The sequence below is a fragment of the Pteropus medius genome, unplaced genomic scaffold (genome assembly GCF_902729225.1).
Source record: "Pteropus medius unplaced genomic scaffold, Ma_sr-lr_union100, whole genome shotgun sequence".
In the NCBI taxonomy this organism is placed as follows: Eukaryota; Metazoa; Chordata; class Mammalia; order Chiroptera; family Pteropodidae; genus Pteropus; species Pteropus medius.
This window is the reverse complement of record NW_024352004.1, coordinates 1859796-1877154: the sequence shown is the minus strand read 5'-3', so window position 1 is coordinate 1877154 and position 17359 is coordinate 1859796. Positions and strand designations below refer to the sequence as shown.

The window sequence follows — 17359 nt, the reverse complement described above, 5'->3', positions numbered from 1 at the left end:
GACTCTTGCAACAATTCTGAATAGTTATCGTTGTATTTTACTGAAGAGGAAACTGAGATACTCAGAGGTCACACAGCCTGAACTCATACCCTAGTCTGTTTGACCCGAAGGCCCATGCCACTCCCTTTCTGAATGGCCTTCTAGCTTACAGACCGAGCGAACCTTTTCTCTCTTGGTGTGGCCCAGGCCTTTGTTTTACCTTCCTTGATAGCACATATTATCATATTAGAATTTCTCTGGACACCTAGCCCCTAAAATGGGAGGCCTACGCAGGCAAGTAAGAACTGTGTCTAATTTTCCTCATGTCCCTCACACCCAACACAGTTCCAAACTCACCGCAGGTGCAAAACGGGGGCTTCGAATGGGTCCATCCACAGAGGGCTCTTGCTACTTGTCAGGGAGTGTGACCAGCAGAGGAACAGACTTCATAGATGCAAATGCATTCTGAGGTCCAAGTTTCCATCTTCCTTTGGGTGCCTCCCTCACTAGCTCACTCTAAAGCTGGGAGTGGCCTACATTCCCAGAGATCCAGCTGGAATCATGCACTGCCCGCCTTCTCCTGCCCCCGGCATGGTCTAGAACAGTGGTCCCCTAACCTTTTTGGCACCAGGGACCGGCGCTCCTATGAGAATCTAATGCCTGATGATCTGAGGTGGAGCTGAGGCGGTGATGCTAGCGCTGGGGAGCGGCTGCAAACACAGATGAAGCTTCGCTCACTCGCTTGCAGAGGAGAATCAGATGAAAACTCAGACACCTTCCCAGAAAAAAATTGAAGCCCAGCCACAAGAAATTTTTTCACACATGAAATTTTGTATATACATCAATAGATTTGGCATCTCCCGAAGTCCATCAGTGAAGCCCCTAGAGGCATTTAGACCCTAAATTAGAGGATAGTCTAAGAATTTTCAGAAGCAGTTAGTGTAAATCACAGAGAACAGGGCATGGGGGTTTCTGGGTAGAAACTGGGTCATAGTGAACCCTGGAGGGGAGCCCAGACCAGCCCTCACCAGACCTTCTCTGGCCGCACTGTCTCCCCCGCCTCTTCCTCGACCCACCTTCTCTGGCTGAGAAAGCCGCCCTTCTCCCCACAATAGCTCTGCCAAGGAGGTTTATCTAACGTGAGTTGTTTTGCATTTGCTTCATTAGAAAGCCTTTTAAAATGCATTTTCAGGTCTGTGTTCAGAACAGTGTGTCTCCATGTAAAAATTTTCAGGCAAATCACTTTAAGGAGGTTGGTTTTTGTCCCTTCTGCCCAGACTTGCCAGGCCCAGTCGGTGCAAACTGTGTGAGAACATCATAAGCCATAAAGCAAATTCAGGGCTCCCAAAACCCCTGACCTGCCTAAGTCTCTCGACTGCACCTAACCAGTGGGGACCCCTGGCTAGCACCTGCACAGCTGAAGCAAAGGATAGACTGAGATGTCACTGTCCGCCCCCCCGCCCCCCTACCCAGACTCATGCTGACCTTGACCACACTGACAAAAATCACCCTTCACAGGGGTCATTTTCCCAATTTTACAGATGAGAAAAAAGAGGTCCGGGGAGATGTTGTCTTGCAAGGTCACGCAGCAAACCCATGGCCTGGTTTTCCAACTAGATGAGAGGGCCTCAGACAGCTCTGCAGCTTTGTGATTTTCTGCTGCTTAAAAATTCTAAGAGAAAAGAAAACACTTGGAGATGGTATGCAGGACCTAGCATTATTCTGTACTTTTCCAGACCCTGCAGTTCGATCAGCTCCGAAAGGCCCAGACAGTGCCGGGGACAAGTGTGGGGACAGGGCTGACAGCTGAGCTCCAGACCAAGTATTCAAGTGCAGACTGCTGACTCTGCGTGGTGACACTTGACTTCAGCCCCCAGAGAGGAGTGATGTGTCTGACAGAGGGGCCATAGCAAACAGCTGAGCCTGCTGCTCCACAGCAGGCTTCCACAGTCTCTGTGCAGTTTCTGCAGGAAGGTTTCCTTTCAGAAGCAAGACAGAGAGCAGCATGGATTTCTCCTCCGAGTGCAGGGGCCTGTTGTCCACAGACAACCAGGCCACACATGGCCCTGCTCTCCCTTTTTTGTGTGTGTGCTCAGGCCACACATGGCCCTGCTCTCCCTTTTTTGTGTGTGTGCCTATTCTCCTCCTCCTCCTGCTTTGCCCTGATGCTGCCTGCATGGACTCAGGAGCTCCTTGGGCCGGGTCCTATGTTCCCTGGGCTGGTGCCCAGCTCAGGCGACAGAGGCAGGTGATGAAGGGCCCGGCCCAGTGTCTTATACATGGTGGCCATTTAACAATTTTTTGCTGAGTTGAAGAGTAGGAAAAAATCATGAGGGAGATCTAGGATCTGGAAAAGCAAATCTGTTGGGGAAGATACTTTGGAATCTGCTGGTTCCCAAGGCTCAGAGGGTCTGTCCTGGCCAGAGGAGGATTTATTGGGAAGCTAATAAGTTTATATTTGAGGCCCTCCACTTGCCAGGGCCCCTTCCAAGCCCTGGACCTAATTTTGTATCTATAATTTGGACATAAAACCTGGATCCAGGCCCTCCAGCTTTGCAAACTCTGAGGCCTATGTATTTGAGAGTAGAATCCCAGAATTAGGTGGGATCTCAAAGATAATATCGTTCATCTCTCCAGCAGGTAGAGCCATCAATTACCAGGAACTGTTTTCTTAGGGATCTGTAAGGGTAGATGTCATCTTTCAATTGCCCATTTGACTCCCTTAAAGTCAAGAAATTTCTCTTTATATCTGACTGCCGTCTCCTACGCTAGTTGAACATTATTTTCTCTTAGCCAGGCATTGTGGATGCGGAGGCCATATCTCTCCTTCCTCTAAGAATATTGGCATTTCACTCAGAAAACCTGATAGACAGATGATAGAGACAATGCAACATCATCACCACACTGTATCCTCCTTCAGAGCATACAGGAAAATCACATTTCCCATCCTCCTTTGCAGGTAATTTGGGACCCTGTGACAGAGTTCTGGCCAATGGTTGTGGGTAGAAGTGAAATAAACTACTTCGAGTCTTGGCTCTTAAAAACATCTTGCATGATCTTCCAGTTCTCTCTCCCCTTCTGCAGAACCTTGGAAAGCCATGTGTTTCAGATAGTATAGCAGTGAAATAGATGTAGCCTGGGTGGGACCTCGGGCCACCTCTTGGAGGGAGCTACAAAGCAGTGATCAGATGGTGAAATGCGAGAGGAATGAATGAACTCTTACTGTGGTAAGACACTGACATTCCAGTATCTAATTGTTACTATGGAACAGCCTAACCCATTCCAATTAACACAGTCTTAGTCTCTCCCTTACTTCTCATCTCTTGCAAGTTTTGGACACCTCTTCTATGGCAACTTAGAAGTTCATATCAACACAAAATAGGGCTGTGGGAGTGTACCAGGGCATAAATCACTTTAAGAAAAATGAATTCATATAAATAATATCTAAACCATCCATAACCCTCCTCTTTCAGTTAAATAGCACCAATACTTTCCAAATTTCCCCTGGATCCAATGTCCATCCCTTTGATCATCTCATGCTCCTTTCTCAAAATTCTCTTCAGTTTCCCCCATCTTTTTTAAGAACCAGTGACCCAGATTAGAAAGATCTCTCTGATAAGAAGAGAATCTATAACATATTTAATGTAGAATGCAGGAGACCTCCTCTGGCTTCTCCTTATGTCTATAGTTACAGAAACACAATATAGCTTGAAAAGTCTTTAATCCCATCTCTCGGGTTAAATCTAGCAAATGAAGCACATGGATTTCTCACTGTTTCTTTCTGAAACTCCACTAAAGTATGAGTTCAAAAATAAAAAAGGTATGAGCCTACGAGAATAAAAAGAATAAAAGAAAAAATCAGCAGAAGACAAAAGACGTCAACAGATTTTTGGAAGATGGAAAGCAGGTGGAGGAATGATCAGAGCTGAGAAATCTGAATACCATGTGCCTACACAGGGGGATGCTAATGAGGACAGAGCCAATTCAAGCTGAGGAATCTTGGCAAGACACCGGAATTATAGGCACCGGTGACTGCAAAGGACAGGATGATTTGTAGAACTGGAAAGTGGGCAGGTTTAGCCCAAATGGAAACTGGGGGGTTGGCAGAAAGATGCCCCAGTTCCCACCTCCATTCAGTACAGCCCAGTGCCTACCTTTCCCCACTCCAGCAGATTTATTCAGTGGAGAAAGGTCGAGTCTAAGCCTAGATCAGCAGGAACAATAGGAGAGAGGTGCCAGAGGAGAAACAGGAGGATTAAATGAAAGTCTATCTACAAATGGCTGTACCCTCAGTCCCCTGTGCCATGTATCTCTAAGGATCTTAGCAACGGACTACACCATCACAATCATCCACCCGACCCCAGAGAGGAGGTTGGTGGATTCTACTCCTAGAAAGACTCCATGCTATCGACATTTAGGGAACCCCAAAGAAATAGCCCTCATGTAACTTCTATGGTGAAGCTTATTGATTGACAAATGACACCCGCTGAGTGTCCAGATAGCTTTGTAATAATATTTTACTCTTAAATATTAGTGGACTGCAAAGGATAACCAAGAACTTGAGGAAAGTCTCCAATATGAAAGACAGAAACTGAAACCAGCTGACCAGCAACCAAATAGAGAAACTTGAAGGAAAGAAAACATCAAAGAAATGGTCACTAGTTTCTACAGAGAGATAAAAGAAGATATTTCACCCATGAGACTAGGACAAAGGACTATGCAAGAAGAAATAATCCAAACTGGATCATTATGATGGTTGCACAGCTCTGCAAATTTACTTAAAAAATCATCGAATTATACACTTAAAATGAATGAATTTTACAGAATGTAAGTCCCCCGCCCCGCCCAAAAAATCTTGTTTTTAAGAAAGGGGATAATCAGGAAAAAAAGGAGCAAGCCCTTGGACATGGAAAATATGAGAGCAGAAATAAAATGGTCAATAACTTTTTGGAAGATAAGGTCAAGGAAATCTCTCAGAAAGTGGGAAAAAATAAAGGTATGGAAAATATGAGCGAGAAAAAATACAGAAAGGAGAAGATCCACCTAGGAGACCCAACAAAAGAAACTGAGAATAGAAAAAATGAAAGGGAGTCTCTTGTCAAGGAAGACAAAAATCTCCCAGAGCTGAAGGGCCTGCATTTCCAGATTTTAAAAGCCTGTTGAGCACCCAACACAATGGAAGAATAAAGGCCCACACTAATTTCATGGTGATGTGTACGAAGATAAAAGAAGATCTACAGGGGGAAAAAAAGTTACGGGAAAAAAAAAAGATTAATACGAAGAATGGCATCAAACTTCTCAGTAGCAATTTCTCGTTTTAGAAGTCAGAAAACTGAAAAATGAGTTCAAAATTACCCCTTTTAAAATGGTAAAAACAACAACAAACAGATAAAAACAAATTAAAAAAAAAAAAACCCAAGTCTTTGATAGATCAAAAAGTGTGAATGTGTGTGTGTGAGTCTGTACATTCATTTCTCAAAAACCTACGTCCGGCACAGGCACTCGCTCCCGCTCCCCTCTTCCCTCTCCTTTCATAGTTATTTCAGCCTTCTGTCCCCTTCCTTTCCCTTGCCACGTCCTGTCCTCTCTTTCCAGTTGTCTCTCTGCCTTAACTGGCCATCACACAGAACGAAAGGAATTTTTTTTTTAATTACGTTTTTCATTTGTTAAGTCATTTTTATGTTCTGTATTCTCCATTTTAAAAGCAAACATGTAAAATGCTTTATGTTTGTGCATTACAAAATCGAAATTAAACTGCTTTATTTTTCCCCTCTGTGGTCTGTGAGGCATCTTCCTGGATTTCCACCTGTGAAACCCCGTTTCGCTTCCCCCTCCGATGGGCGCGGCTCGCATTTTGTGGGTCACCTCTGATGGGAATAAGAAGCTGAACTATTTGAGCTCAAGCTCATCACGTACACCTAGAATCAAATCCAAACTGGTTTCTCCTTGTTCATCAGGGAAAAAAAGAACTTAGATTTGGTCCTCGATAAGAAAAGGCCTCCTCATTCTAGATCCTTCTATCCAGTTGGCCTTCCAAACCCCAACCTCTCACTAAAGCAGGTCTGTTGTTCTTGGCCAGACATCAAGCAGCCACTAGATTCTGCTGAGTGTCAAAACTTGCGTAGAAGTGGATGGTGACAGCAATGGCAATCCATTCCTTAGCACACACTTGTTGATGCTGACTATGCACTCAGCCCTAGGATACAGAGAAAGCCAAGACCTGGCCTTCAGTCTCAAGAACTCATACTATCTGTGATGGGGAACAAACACCTGAACAAGTACTTATCCTTCACTGGGGTCACTTGTAGCAAAAGCGTGTCCAAGGCACAAGAGCGGCGTGGAGGAGGTGGAGATTCCTAGAGGAGGTGACCTGGGACCTGAGTCTTGAAAGATACATGAGACACTGTCAGATGGAGAAGGCCTGAGGTAGGGGAGGACAGGCTCGGCAGAGGGGACAGCCCGTGCAAAAGCACTGAAGTGTGCGAGATCATTTCTGTGTGACTCTGGGTGATGTGATATGATCGGGGGGAGGGTATCTCAACTCTCCCCGCAGAACTCCCCAGGCCCCCATGACATCTGTCACCCTGTCTGGGTAGAGACTGCAGTGTCTGGTCCTGCATGATTCCATGGCATCCTGTGAGTGACAGCTCTGTCATTAAGAGGGCAGAGGCATGTTGTCCCTGGATGAGGAGCTCCTGGACTTGACAGCTGAGCTGTCAGCCACCAGCCCCATTCATTCCCAGTCCGATTCCTACCTCTGCTGCCCCTGTCTCAGGAAGGAAGATCCTCCTCCCCCAGAATCGCCAGCTCTCCCTGGAGGCTGAGGCCGATGGCAGCCCTGTCTTTTGTGGGGACTGGGCTGGATCAGTCTTCAGAGCCTGGGAGCACAGCTCTGACAAGCTGTGGAGCCTTGGAGGGTCCTGCGTAGGGCTCACTGTATATTTCATCTCTGTGTCCTCAACACCCTCACCTCCCCAATGTCTGGCATATGACAGGCACTTCCTATATGTTTGTTGATTGAATACTGTGCTAAAAAGGGGAAAGGAAAGAGGGAGAAACAGAGGAATTGATTTATCTTTTGAAAAGAAAAGAGATAAGATGTCATTCATTAGGTTCCTAAAAGATCTGCAGCTTTGAAACAATCAGAATTTCAGTATGCTTCATTAGCACAAAGTGGCTGCCAAAACGCAGCAGCAACCCTGGGCTACAGAGGGAATGACGGAGAGAGGGTCCCAATGTGCACTGCCCCAGCAGCAACAGCTCGTGTTTATTGAGTGCTGGTACTGGGCTGTTTATTCAAATGATTTCATTATACTTCTTGTGTAGTTTTAATCAAAAAAGATGTCTATGCTACTGGAAGGGGAAGATTTAGTTAGCAGAAATATAATATGTGGAGTCAGTGGATTGGAGCTAACATCAGAACTGAAGAACTGTTGGTGAAGAGGCTGCAGGGTGTTTACATTCCTGGGACCGCCCAGGGGGAGGTAAGCAGAGAATCAAGTTAGATTTCAAATAAATGAAGCCATAGACTTGGCTGAGGCTGAACTGAGTTGACCCACCCTAGGTTGTCCTAGTCTGGAAGCCTCCTCTGCAAGAGAAAGGACTGTAATGAGAAAGGCCTAGAATTTCAGTGATTAAGGGGTGGAGAAATAAGGGGTGGGATCAGCCCCACCGTGGAGGTAGTTTTGGAGAGGTAGTTTTGTGTAGTGGACAAAGGGTGAGATTAAAAGGAGACTCTCACGAGAAAAGTGCCACCAAAAAAACAAGTGGACAGACTGCTCTAGATTAAAAGAGATTAAAGAAATATAAACAAACCTAATGGATAAAACTTGATCGGCTCCTGGTCTGGAGGAAAATTGCTATAAAAGACAATTGAGAGGCAACAGAGGAAACGTGAATATGGACTGGAATTCAGATGATGTTAGGAAATTAGTACAGATTTTTCTTAGGTGAGAAAATAATCTTGTGTTTCTGTCAGAGAACGTCCTTATACTTGGGAGATGCCGAAGTTCTTAGGGGTGAAGGGTCATGATGTCTGCATGTTATTTTCAAATGAATCAGCAAATGATGTATATATAAATAGAAATCTATAGAGAAATACAGCAGATATAAACAATTGCATCCAGGTGAAGATTTTTCTAAACACTGTTTTCATCTTTATGTTTGACATTTTTCAAATAAGACAAAGAAGAGAGTTATTCGTAAGCAAATAACTTCTAGAGTATGAGTCAGGCACATCCCAGATGTTTGTGTCCCCCCGCCACCACCCCCCACCCCCATTCCCTCATACCTTCTACCAGGGACCAAAGTTCCATGGGAGGAAAGCCTGGCCGGCAGAGATGACAGAGCCCCTTCACGTGATGCTTTGTGTGTACCTGCTAGGCTTATTAGCAGTTGTAACAGCTTGCTATTTTGGGTTGCTCTCCCTTGCTCTAGCCATCACCAAGCCAAGCCAAGTCCACCTACAGGGGTTGGACAGGTAGAAGGTCTGTAACTCAGATGGAGACGTCCAGGCTCAGAGAGGTTTGTATTTTTAACCATGATTACACAACTGATCAGTAGGGCAGAAAGGGTTTGAACCAAGGGATCTTTAACTCAAAGGTCCAAACTGTTAACCATAGCACTGGGCTGCTATCTGCAGAACTTCAGGCCCACCCCTGGCCTCCACATTTTAAGAAGGATGCTGACAGATCAAAGCAAGTGTGGCAGAGAGCTACCAAGAGAACGGGAGACACTGGAAACCCTGTCATATGAAAACCCTGGGGATTTCTGTCTGGGATAAAATGACTTGGGGGCAGGGGGAGGATGTGATGATCACCCTCAAGTGCTGAAAGAGATGTTATATGCTTAAGCAAAGAGGTTTATTCTGTGCAGCAGGACAAGGACAAGTGATAGATTCCAACTTTCTAAAGATTAGAATTACCTTGATAGACTTCTTTATGAGGTACTGAGCTCCCCGTCACTGAAAGCATGCAAGCCAAGGCTGAAGAGCTTCGTACTCTAAAATACTAATTTGTCTGTCTTCTCAAAGTGCTCACAGCACTGCTGAGACATATCGACTTGGCACCCTCATCACTATTGGTTTCACGGTTATAAATTTCATACAGCTTTATTGAGGTATAATTTACATACAATTCACCCACTGTATGCAAACAATTTGATGGCTCTTAGTAAATTTATACAGTTGTGCAACCATCACCACAATCCAGTTTTAGAGCACTGCGATGATCGCTTTTGCTCCTTAAGAACATGATCAGCGCAGGGTGGGTCCAGGTCTCCCCTGGCTGCGGTCTCCACTGGCCTAAGAACACACCTGCGCCCCGCCTCCTCCTCCTCCTCCGCCTCCCGCTCCTTGCCCTTGCGCCTCCACTGACATGGTTCTGCACTTGCCGCTCTGTGCCCCAGGGCTCTGCGCCCTCTGGGCACTTTTTCCGCTGGACACTTTTGCTTTCTTCCCTTCCCATCTGCCAGGCTCTGGAGGCCAGTGTCTGGCCTTCAGCACAGAGTCTGAAGCAGCAGTTCGTACTGGATCTGGGTCCCCGTAACCCAGACTTGCATTTGACTCGTGGCCACGTGGCCTGCAGCAAGTCACTTTACCTTCCTGAACCTTGGTTCCCCAATTCATGCCTTGCCGGGTGTGAAGATTAGAGGTGATGTATGTAAAGTGCTTAGTACGGGGTCCAGTATGCGCAATAAATGGTAGCGATTACTGCTTTACGGTTATGACTGCTACTGCTAATACTGCTGTCGCCTTTATAATTATTGGCACTTACAAGTCCTCTGCTCTGGGTACCCATTTTTCTTCTCTCTTCCAGGCATATCCCTGGGTATAGTCCCTATTTTCTAGGTTATTCTTGGTGTCCAGACAAAATGATGGATTCTCACCCTTGACAACTCCTATGGCCCACCCCAGCCAGGGCTGCGTGGTCAATGGCATGGAGCAGCAGCGCCACCTAGTGGCTCTGAGCTGCAGCATGCTATTTACTGGCCATATTAATCATTGACATCTTGGAGGTCACCTAGTCCAGTGGTCCATCCAATGCTCGCATGTGCCACAGCATCCTCCAGAGGCTTTCCCATGCCATGCATTAGAGTAAAAGAAGAATGAAAATCAAAATAAGAGAAAAGTTCTTAGCCTGCTGCTCCTCAGAGACTGCAGAATGGAGAAAAAGCGAAGTTTAAAAGGCATCCCCACCAAATCCAGAGAAATAGAAAGGAGATCGATCGGTGGTTAGTGGTTGCCTAGGACTGGTGGGGATGAGAGAAATGGGGAGTGACTGCTAAAGGGCATGGGGTTTCTTTTTGGAGTGGTGAAAATATTCTAAAATTGCAGTGACGGTTACACAAACCTATGAGTATACTAAAAGCCACTGAATTGTACACTTTTAAATGGGTGGACTGTAGGATATGTGCATTATATCTCAATATAGCTGCTACCAAAGAAAGGTGAAAAATAAAAATATTCAAAGGAGAAAGCGTCCCCACAGCATATCATCAGATTTTTTGTGTACTGTTTGACAACCTCTAGCAGACACCGGTGGACAAAGGACTCAGGTCAGTATGAAATGTCGTATGTCCCTTGAAACCCGCCTCTACAGGAAGAATATAAACCCTCCTGTTCTGAGCAATTCACAAGCAAATATTCTCAGCCCTGTTAAGGCATTATTTCAAATAGATAAAATTAAAGGAGCCACAATATACAGAATTGACTCATGGAGCCCCCCTATTATCCTATATTCTTGGTATTCTTGCACAGCTGTACCCCCAGGTAAGCCTAGGGACTTCCTTTCCAGGCAAGGAAATAGAGGGTCAGAGGTTCAGTGGTCCAACTAAATCCAGCAAGTGAATGGGTGGAGCTCTAATTTCAGCCTCAGCTTTTGATTCCAGATTCAGAGCTCTGGCCATTTTGATAGGGTGACCATACATCCCACTTTATGCCTATTATCCCTGAGTAATTATTAGCGTGTTATTAGTAGCGTTCCTTTCCCTCTCAAGATAATAAATTTCACAGTAGCCTAACTATGGGGCAGTCTTTTTTCCCTGGGGCTCTGCCTTTACTGTAACTCAGACCGATGCCTCTGAACTGATGCTGGAGTCAGGCCAACAGTAGCTCGGCACTTCCTAAAGCATGCACCAGGCTCCCCAAGCCCCTCACCTGCCCAGAACAGGCAAGTCCCTAGAAATAGAAAGTGGATTAGCGGTTGCCAGGGGCCTAGGGGAAGGGAGGAATGAGGATGGATGCTAATGGATCCAGGTATCTTTTTGGGATGACGAAAATAGTCAAAAATTAGTAGTGGTAGTTGCGCAACTCTGTGAACATACTAAACACCACAGAATATGTTTTAGAAACAAAAAAAGTTTGAGACGCAGCAATGTGCTTTTTCAAACAAGCATTCTAGCTGTTCTTATTAGCACTTACCATGGTTAGAAAAGGAGAGTATTCAGCAGGATTAGAAAGTGAATAGAGTAGGAGAGATTAAACCCAGCCCCCACCCCATTCCACTTCACTTCTTATATAAATAATGCTAATCGGTTTGTGGCCACCACAGCCAGTTTACACTTGGACATCAAGACAGCCCCAAGGAAACACAAAGCTCTGAGGCATTTAATCCTCATAAGCCTATGAAGTCAGTATTACTCCCATTTAACAGTTAAAAAACTGAAACTCAGAGACTAGGAGGCTAAGAGTAACTGGCCTGAGGCCAGCAGCTAGTTAGGGACACAGCTGTGATGCGAACGTGGCTTTCAGAGACCCCAGTGTCCGCTCAAACGACTACACTGAAGTGTCCACACTTACCCCAACTCTCCGGCTCCAAAAACACTGAAAGAGAAAGACTAGTCGAAAGCGTCATGAAAGGTGCAGGTGAGGAGCATTACTAAAGGCATGGGGCCAGGACCGTGCCCCCGTGTTTGTCTTTTGTACAAGCGCCCTGTAAGGTTTCAATAGACAGCCTGCGAAGATGGAAAAGGAAAGGGATGTTAAAGTAATTCGAGACATTCAGAAGCACATGGCTGTCCTCTTCTCTTTCCAAAGCAAGTTCTTTATTGTTCAACCAATAAACAAGTATTGAGTGAAGCCTAGCTCTGTATTAGGTACACTGTACTAAGTATAAATGCAAAAGCATAAGACACAGACCCAGCCAATTTAAGTATGGAATCTAAATATTTCTCAGGAATTACTCCATGGTTAAAATAAGCAAATCTGGACTTAGGTAACATTATTGCAATGAACATTCTTTAAAGTCAATATTTAAAAAAAAAAGTTACATCCCACATTTATCGTGGTATGAAATTTCTTCCTAATAATATCAACTTGTTACTTTCATTAAAATTCGCCTTACATTCTTCTCCTTTGTAATTTCAATAGATTTTTTTTTAAGGAACTTTAAAAGGTAAAGTGGTGGAAGCACTTACGTACAAATTTGGCCAACAGCTGTCTGGGCAAAAGAGCTCAAGACGACTGAGAGAATCTAGCTCATCTCCAAGCCATTTTCATTAATACTTTGACAACATAAAGCACGTTTCCATGCAAGGCATTACTGCCATCCAGAAGACAGAGTCAGTACCATGGAGAGCGGTCTAGGTTAGACAGTTTATACACAGCAAAAGTTAGCATCAACTCGGGGGTAATACCAGGGGTTGCAGGGAATTTCGTCCCCCCCAAATTACTCTCTTGCTTCTCTCACAGACTCTCAGAACTCACAGGTGTGTATTCTGGAAACAGAAACTAACCAAAACCGGAAGTTGCACTAAGATATGATTCCATCCCATGGGAGATGCTTTAAGTGTGGAACATTCAGCACAGAGCAGAGAAGTAAGAGCAGCGGTTTCAGCAGTCTGAAACCTGAGATGCTGATGCAAGAACACAAACATGACTGTCACTTTGCTTCCTTTACACGACTCTTCACTTAACTATGTGGCACCAGTATAGAGCCTTAGTCTCACGCTGGGTTACCACCCCAAATGGTCTCCACTTAGCAAATAAGAAGCAAATGAGAAAAGGAACCGGCATGAAGGAAGGCATGGATACTTTTCTAGGGTTAATGGAATCTGGATATTCTAATGAAAAAGATCACCGATTCCTTGAAATAAAGCATATTAAACCAGGAAGTCTGTGCTAGACTTTTTTGGGAAAAGCTCAAATCTGATTTCAAACCAGTGGTAAGCAAGTGCCTTTTCTCTCTTAAGGATCGTTTGCTTTAAAACACTGAAAAGTGAGCTGTTAGCTCTGGTAGTGATGGAAAGAATGACACGTTCTTCCTTTTTATAGATGCCAGAGTCTAAAAGGACTGTAGGTATGCAGAGAGAGATACAAGATCCAGAGCTGCACAGCTGAACTCTGTCCTCACATAAACTCCCCTCCCCTCCCCTCCACCACGAAGACCACTGGCTATCAGGCACCAGTAAGCAAGCCCTCAGGATTCCTCCATCAACTATAGAAATGATCATCAAAGCTATGGAAATGGAAGGTAATGTTTAAAATGTAACACTGGCTTTTCTTAAAATGTCAGATCGGTTTTCCTATAGCATTATACATGTATGGTGTGAGAAAGCTGCCCCCACTTGCAGCCACAATCCACACTTGGCTCCTCACACACACACATGCACAAAGAAGAGGCCAGCTGGTTTTGCCATGAGGCACAGAGAATGAATTGCTTCTAATAGCTTTCAGTTTTTGAGCTGGCTGGCGAGCCAGTACAGGCCTTCTCCACTGGAGACACAAGTAGTGTGAATGTACCAGTTTCTCCGGTGGAAGGAATATAAGCCAAGCTTGTCTGTTACCTCTGCTGTGTTCACAGCATTGGGAAGATTCTTGAAAGAGAATATTCAAAAGTCAGTTGATAATGTTGATAATGTATGCATATAATAAAATATATTCCTCCCCCCAAACCTGCACCAACGTATAGTCTTATCTCAGCTGATGGCAGCTCTAGCCTTCCAGTTGCTCAGTCCCAAAACCTTGAAATCATTCTTAATTTTTTTTCCTCACTCTCTCAACACCCACAACCTCACATTACGAAATCCTACTGGCTCTATGTTCAAAACATATTCTGACCACTTCTCACCACCTCCACAGCTACACCCTGATCCCACCACCATCTTTTCTCACTTGGATTGCTAAAATAACTTCCTAATTGTTCCCCTGCTTCTGCTCTAGCTCCTCTCAAGTCTATTTTCAACCTAGCAGTCAGTAAAAATCAGATAGAGTCTTTCTTCTATCGAAATTCTGCAGCGGCTCCATCTTTCTTGGGGTCAGCGCCCTTGTCACCGTCTGAAAAAGGCCTCAGAACCTGAGCCCTCACGACCTCTTCAAACTGTCCTGCCTAATCTTTTTAAACACAGCACTCAGCACATGTTATGTATTACAGCATTTACTTATTAAGAATATTTTTTATTATCTGTTTTCTCTCAATAGAATACAAGCTTTACGAGGGCAGGAATTTCTACTTGTTCTCTGATACATCCCAAGTGCCTAGAACTGTGCCTGGAACACAGTGAGCTCAAACTACATTTGAATAAGTTAGATAAAAGAACAAGGAAGATCTAATGTACTGATATGGAATGATGTCAAAGATATGCTAAGTGCAAAAAGAGGTTGTTTTCAAAATAGAACGCAACAAAAGCAAAATGATTTCCTTAATTTAAAAAAAGAAAAAAGAAACCTAATGCAGAATATGATCTCCAGAATTTAAATATGAATACAATCGTATAACTGCTCATGCAGGCATAAAGTTATATCTCTGGAAAGACAAGTAAGAAATTTAACAATGTTTTATTCTGAGTAATGGGGCTAAAATATTTCACTTCACTTGAGATTCTGAATTTTTGGCATATTTATACCATGAACATGTTCTGTGTTTATAACCAAAAAAACAAATTTGTTATTATCTTTCTTGAAAGTTCACTCTGTTTGCTAGTGAAATTCTGGACTGACACCGAATGTAACAGTAGGAGAATGGTTGAGTGAACGATGATCCAATCACTGTTAAAATCACATTTACAAAGAGTTGGAGAACAAGAGAAAATGCTTTCGATAAATCTGAAGTGAGAAAAAGAATATGCAATACTGTCAAAAAATACGATCTCGATTATATAATGAATGTATTCATGGAGGAGAGAGTGGAAGGAAAAACATCGAAACGGAATGGTGCTTATCTCAGGCTGGTACACTCCATGTGAGTCTGCATTCTTTTCCAAACTTAGTTCAGCTTCGAGTCTTGAGGCCGGATGGTTCTATACTTGGCCCTCCTCCCGCTCTTCTTTTACTGCTTATATTACATTTATGTAGAAGCCCCTTTTCTTCCCACATGATCCGATCATTTCCTCCCTTGTGGCACTCCCACAACTCTGACCCAGCTGCCCTGATTGCCTTGCTCTTCCTAGAACTGTGTGTCCCTTCCTGCTGGCCTTCCGGTCTTTGCTCAGATGTCATTTTATCAGAGAAGCATCCTGGCCCTTCCCCATATCCCTCCTGCCCTCTCGATCTGCCTTACCTTCTTCCACAACGCTTCTGCCAGGCACCTTACATATCATTTCTTGGCTGACTCTCCATCCACTAGGATGTAAACTCCATGAACATGGGGATTTTTGTCTGTCCTGCTCACTGATATATCACTGATACTTAAACCAGTACCTGGAATTTAGTAGAAGCTCGATGACTATTTGTTGAGTGAGTGACTAAATAAATATAAGACATGTTAAAAACAAGGCGGAGGGAGAGGTTGTGATAGGGACTGGAGAGAGGGAGGCAGACATCTAATTTAAATGTCTATTATTTTTTAAGTGTGCATCTGGCAGTAAATCACCATCCCAGTATTCAGAAAGCCAACGACATACCTGTTTATTTGCAAACACCAATAAAACTGCATCTCTGTGCCCACAGTCCATTATCATTTTGGTTAGTTCTTCTCAGGCCTCACTGACTTGCTCTCTGTCATTACTGGTGACCACAAAAATCATACCTGGAAAGAAATCACAAGCAATATTAGTAAGCTGAACCTGGAAAGGGCAGCTGTTTACATGTCCTTATAGCATCTTCCCGCTCACATGTGTAGTTTCACTGAAAGCAATCAATGTGGAAGAATAAATAATCTCTAGAGTTAGGAAGCCTACTGAACACTCAACTAACCTATCTTCTGAAAAAGAATTATACAGATTATACAGAATATACAGAGAAATATATAGACAAAAGATTACGCTCCATTTTTGATCTCTCCGTTTCTACATCATGCCTACATAATGAAGTCCCAATAAAAACTCTGTACATCAAAGGTCAGATAAGTTTCCTTGGTTGGCTATACTATGCATATGTCATACATCGATGACCAGGAAGGGTAATACTTCCTTATTCCACAGAAAAGGTCAATGGAAGCTTTGTGCCCTATGCGACTCTCTCTCCCTATAGGAGGTTCATTTGTATCCTTATAATAAAACTATAATTGTAAGTTAGCACTTTCCCAAGTCCTATGAGTCATTCTAATGAATTATTGAACCTGAGGGGATAGTGGGAACCACCGAATTTGTAGCCAGTTGATCAGAAATGAAGGTGGTCTGGGGACCTCCGACCTTGCAGCTGGTGCCAGAAGTGAAGGAGTCTCATGCCCTTAACCTGTGAAGTTTGGTCCAACTCCAGAAGTCTTTGGGGCATCCCACATCACAGCAGCAGAGAAACCCCAGGAAGCAAGAGACGGGGAGAAGAAAAGTACCAGCACACTGTATCTGAGCAAATGTGGTTGAAGTCTGTACAAACTGGTCACTGCCACATTGGCCACAGGAAGAGGTAGGGCAAAAGGATGTCCAGCGGCGGTGCCCAGGAGAAACCTCACAGACCATTCAAATATAGGATGAGGAAGACTCTCTCAGCAGTGGTCCATGTAGCAATATAAGAGCAACTTGGTGTTTAGCTGACATGAAGCCCTCTGTGAGACAAAAATGTGGTTGCCGAAAAAACTAATTTGATCCCTAGGCTGTATCAACAGTAGTGATAGTAGCTTAGTTTTTAGGACGAGTGTTAAAAAGCCTACTGTATTGTATGTTGGCCAGAATATCCTAGGAATGTTATGCGGTTGGTGCTGGACCCCACACTCTACAACACAGGCAAACTGGAGGGATTCAAAAAATGACTAGGATGGCAAAGAAATCAGATACCACATCATATGAAAAATAACTGCTATTGCTGGGGATGCTTTACCTAGAGAAAAGACTCATTGATGGGACTCACAGCTGTCTTCAAATATCTAGAGGGCTATAACATAAGGAGAGGTTTAACTTGTTTTATATAGCTCTAGAAGTAGATTGAAGGTCAGTGGGTAAAAGCTACAGGAAGTCAACATGATAACGAGTCAACAGAAATAAAGGTGCAATGAGCTGCCTCGGGAGG

At 44.1% G+C, this 17359-nt stretch overlaps 1 long non-coding RNA gene across 5 annotated transcripts in view; it reads right to left on the bottom strand.

Moving 5' to 3' along the window:
* The window catches only part of LOC120589263 (uncharacterized), a 28829-nt gene that overhangs the window by 2156 nt on the left and 9314 nt on the right, over positions 1-17359 (bottom strand). For 2 of the 5 annotated variants that reach the window (XR_005649436.1, XR_005649432.1), the window contains exon 3: positions 15817-15941. This is a non-coding gene — a long non-coding RNA (uncharacterized LOC120589263). Of the gene's footprint in view, positions 1-596; positions 755-1464; positions 1652-11776; positions 12559-15473; positions 15614-15816; positions 15942-17359 lie in introns of all 5 variants that reach the window. The other 3 variants (XR_005649433.1, XR_005649435.1, XR_005649434.1) reach the window with 3 other exon arrangements.